Source organism: Chrysoperla carnea, chromosome 1, assembly GCF_905475395.1.
Source record: "Chrysoperla carnea chromosome 1, inChrCarn1.1, whole genome shotgun sequence".
NCBI classification, from domain to species: domain Eukaryota; kingdom Metazoa; phylum Arthropoda; class Insecta; order Neuroptera; family Chrysopidae; genus Chrysoperla; species Chrysoperla carnea.
Window position 1 is genome coordinate 93,902,213 of NC_058337.1, and position 5,450 is coordinate 93,907,662.

A 5,450-nucleotide genomic window follows, 5' to 3' on the forward strand; every position below is an offset into this window, starting at 1 on the left:
CACTGGCTGCATACCAAAGAATTAAATCTTTTATTTTTTTCCCATGAGATATTTACATTTTATATATATTTTACTTATTTATGTGTGTGCATGATTTCAATTCATCAACAAAAAACATAATTATGTTGAGATTTTTTTTATGTATTATGGATAATTTTATTAGATTATTATCTAAGTTCACTAATTTAAATAATAATTAAACGTAAAAGTTATGATATTAAAGAATGTTTACATTTAACGATGCAAACACTTTTTGATAGTTGATATACTAAATGTCATTAAATTGTCAATTGACATTTGACAAATGATTTTTTGCGCGCCAATTCTTGTCGCTAACAACTAGTGACACGGAACAACGATTCTTTCTACTAAATATATCACACAAAACGCACTAAAACCAAAGCAAAACAAGTGATAACAAACAATTGGCTGAGTAAAATTGTTGAAATACTGTATAGAAAGAAAGTTTTGAGTGTCAGTTCTTGCATTATTTTTAATAAATTAGAAAAGTTTAAAAAATGAACCAAATTATGACGACCTTTCGGCTGCCATTTAGTTGAAGGTACCTGCGAATTTTTTTCTCCCTATTTTTTATAGTTTTGGAGGAAATGGATACTAGAGTTTTGTCCAAATTTACGCCCTCACAGGTAAACAGTGATGTTTACGAAAAACTATTTCAAACAAAAGTTGTTTATTTTTTATAAGGATCATTTTTTTAAATTTAAACTTTTCTATCTCTAACGGTTTACAAGATGGTTTTATTATTAAAAATTCCAGCTTAATATCTTGATGTATTTGTGTTCTCGTGTTTACGGACGGACGAACAGAAGGGCGGACAACCGGAAATGGACTAATTAATTGATTTGATTAAAACTTATACCAAAATTTTGTTTGCAGCATCAATATTTTTAAGCGGTACAAACTTGGGACTAAACGTGGTATACCTTAACATATACACGGTGTTCTGTTATTGACTGCAGATTGTGGGCCTACAGAATAAGCTCATAAAGACGATGGAAAAAGTTATTTACCAATTTTGGATCTGAGCCCTAATTTGGGCGCTACAGGTATGACAAAAATTGATAAATTTGTTCATTCACTGAATACCATTCGATAACCAGCAGCCAATGATAATCAGTAGATATTAGTAAATTTCATTTAATAATATTCAACTTAAGAAGGGATATCAACTGATTTCATTCGATTATATTATTTTGAAAAACATTTTAAAAAATTATTTCATTGGTTTTTGTCAAATCCCTACTTTTTATATTTTTATTATATTTTTGCAAGAAAACATTTTATAGAGTGCTCAGGACATAAAACGTGAGGTTGAGTTCGTAAATGAGCAATATGGGTCAAGGTTTTGAATGTGTTGCACGCATCTGGTATACCGTTAGAAATACAACAAATATTCAGACGTTAAAAAATGTTCCTTATAAAAAAACAACTTTTGTTTGAAACATTTTTTCTTAAGCATCACTGTTTACCCGTTAGGGCGCAAATTAAGACAAAACTTTGGCGTACATTTTGTCCAAAACTATAAAAGATAGGGAGTTGAAAATTTGCAGATACTAATGGCCATGTGAAATATTTTTGAAAAAAAAAAGAAGTAAAATTCCTTAATACAGGGTATTTCTCTACACAGGGTATTCCAGCAATTAACTCAGTCAATTGTTTGTTTTCATTTGTTTTATTATATATTTGTAAATAATATGAATGTTACATAATTTAACCCCTAAATTGTAGTATATCAAACAATTGATTGACTTTCTATCTTATTTCCCTCTCTATTGTGAATACATGGAGGGGGGATGATGTTAGTCAAAATTACGTAAGCTGTGTGTAACATCACAGCTGTTTAGTTGCCTGTTTCTAAGCACACACAGGGTGACAAGTTTTAACATTTCATCCTCTTTTTTTCCTGAGGATGCGAAATTCTAAAAAAGGGAATTTACGTATTTTTTCATTTGCATCATTTTAGGAGTTTTTGTCAAAACAGTAAGTCTCTTTCACTGGAAAAAATTTAAAAAATGGCCATGTTCCCATGTCTCTCCTACGCTACGTGTATTAAAAATAGCAATTATTTCGAGGTAAATTGTCTTCAAATTTTAACACAGTGTGGATTTGGCTTTTAATAACTTATATATTAAAAGTTTTTTGTTTGCGTGACCCAACTACCTTAACAGATAAAATAAACAAAAGTTATCAAATGCAATTGATAAATTCGTAGGGGTTTCTGCGCTTTCGAAAAGTGGCGTCGCGTGTGGGTGCTCCCTTCGTATTATTCCAGGGTCGCCATTGCGATAATTTTTCTTAAAATTGCGAGTAAAGAAGTAAAGATAAAAAATTACACATCAGCGCCGGATCAAAGGTAGAGAGCAAGTGGAGCGGGCGCTCCAGACCCTAAGTTGCAAGGGACGCCCAAAGGCCAAATGCGAAAAACAATTTCGCATTTTAAGTGTTGATTATTGAAATACAAGTTATTTTTTGAAAAAAAGGCTGAAAGGATAATTCGCTCTATCTTGATTTGGGGGTAAAGCTGGCGCTGACAACAATTACCCTTATCGAGTGTGCTATGTTTTGAACTGCGTTAATAACAATAAGAATAAAAACACAGAAACAATTAAATAAATAATAATAATTAAAGAGAGCCATAATAATTTTAATCTATTATTTTATTTTTTTATAAAGGCGTGTTAGCACCACTATAAAACTATTTATATGTTATAAACTAGCCACGATTCTACACCACATCAAATCTATATCATATCACAAATGTTTTAGAAGGCCACCCACTCTTTCCCACACCGTGTTTTTCCCACGACCCAGTATATAACCCCAACATCCTTTTGCGGCATTGTCTGAAGCGGGGTACCAGAGGTAATTCCTATCATAATATATATATACACACACACAAATATACATACATGTACATATGTATATTTAAAAACTTTGTATGTATTTAATATATTGACTGTACACTGCGTACACTCAAGTGAACAATTTAAAGTACAGTCAAAAATCAAACATTTCACAACAATTACGCGAGGTTTTTTAACTTGAAACTTCTACGCACGCACTTGAAAATATAAATTATTTAAAGATGAATTAAGAGAAAAACATTTTTATGAAAAAAATATAAAACAAATGAATACGATTGTGTTTTGTTTTTTCATAAAAAAATTTAGTTTAGACGCCACACTACATCTATATACAGGTTACTAGAAAACTGAATTTTATTTAAATTTTAATATATTGTGAATATTTTATGATATTTTATTTAAAATTAATAGTTTACTTTTTAGAGAAAGGTTATTTCAAAATAAATTTTCATGACCGTTTTTTAAATTTTTAATAATTTTATACATACATATTATTTATGGCACTTAAGTTTTACAAATTAAATGGAGTACTCTAAAAAATCATTTTGGATTTCCAAATGATATACCAACTAACTTTTAATTACTTTTTACAAGTTTTATATAAATTTATTTGTTTGTTTTATGTTTTTTTGTGAGGGCCCTTCGGGGCAAATATCCAAAAACCTATACACAAATTTTTATAATACCATCTATCAGAAACATGTACTATCTAAACATGGACCGCAAAATTTATGGAATTCAGATGATTAGATAATTTTGTACATCCGCATCATAACCATTACTTAGTTTTTACGATAAATATTTCTGGTCAGTACAACCTCTAAACTTAGGTTAGGTTAGGTTAGGTTATATTGACTGTTCACAAAGGACACACTTAGGCTATGGAGCCCATTAACCTCTAAACTTAGCCTTAAACGTTTTAATTTTAAGGTCCCTGATGAATGTCTGTAGCGAAAGAAAAGTTTCTCGTAGGCAGTTTCAACATTAGGCTCCCCTGTAATAAAAATCTATTAATAAAGACTTTTTTAGTTATTTATTTTCAAGTTCTTTATTTCTTAGAACCTGTAAAATCACGTTGGTTGTTCGGGTAGTTTTCCGGCTCGAGTTATCGTTGTTAAATAAGAACGTAGATGTAAACATTCATCAAAAAAGCACTTTTCTAAATCACCAGCATACATCGTTACTAACATACTAGCTCTATTTTGAACTTCTTCAGTGTTCAAGTTAATCAAGTTGCTTAAAAACGAAAATGTACTGTAAATCTTTTGAAATTCAACTACAAGTCTGTTTATAATTACTAGATATACTGTCATTCTGAATGTTTCCCTCACTAGATAATGGAGAAGTAATATCTTCGGCATATTCATTTGCTGTGAGCTTTCTCTTCCATATCCTCTGTATGTCCTTTTCATTTTATTTTACTATTGAGAGTTTCAAAGCTTGCTGTTCATTTTTATTAAAATGCAGGAATTATATGAATTAGACTGCCATACATTTGAAAAACTGTACAAATGTTAATATCAACAGTCTGTTATTTTTTGCACTATTATTGTTTAAAAACTTCTATTAGCGCCCCTTTGTAACCTCGCACCTGCAGACACGTGCCTGATTTGGCTTATGGATAATTCACCTTATTGGAAATTTTGAAAAGCCTGTAAACTGTCGAACAAAGATAAAGATCACAGTTGGTTTTCTATTCTTTTCAATGATTTGAACTTGGAACTTTACAAAGTCAAAAAAGTAAATTTCACTGTCTCAAAAGTCAAAAACAAATCAATACAAGTGAAAACAAACAATTGACTGAGTTAATTGTTGAAATACCATGTATAGACAGTGTTGATGGCGTAGTCATTTGTTTTTTGACGTCACGTAAATAAAAAAAGAAATCCACTTTTAAATGGCCACACACACATAACTGATTTTCTCATATTAATACATACAATAAAATTTGCACCTAATTAGCGCCTTCGTGGGAAACAGTGATGTTTATAAAAAAATGTTTCCGGCAAAAGTTGTTTATTTTTTTATGAGGAACATTTTTTATATTTAAATGTTTGTTCTATCTCTAACGGTTTACAAGATGGGTCCTATGGACCCAATTGACCTATATTGCTCATTTACGAACTCGACCTCACTTTTTACGTCCTGAGTACGCTGTAAAAATTTCAGCTCGATATCTTTTTTCGTTTTTGAGTTATCGTGTCCACAGACGGACGGACGGACAACCGGAAATGGATTAATTAGGTGATTTAGTGAACACCTATGACAAAATTTTTTTCCTGGCATCATTATTTTTAAGCGTTACAAACTTGGGACTAAACTTAATATACTATGTATATTTCATATATACATGATATAATAATTGTAAGGATTTTTGATATATTAGCTCTCTATGCAAAATACATACAAAGGCCTGTACATAGACGTAATAATCAATGATCAACATTATACAGTTGGCTATACTGGTGGGAATTTATACCTCGTGAACAGGTGTTTTTTTGAATGGAGAGGCAAACAGAAATAGAGTATTATATGGTTTTATAAACAGAGTGGAGAGTGCTTCCA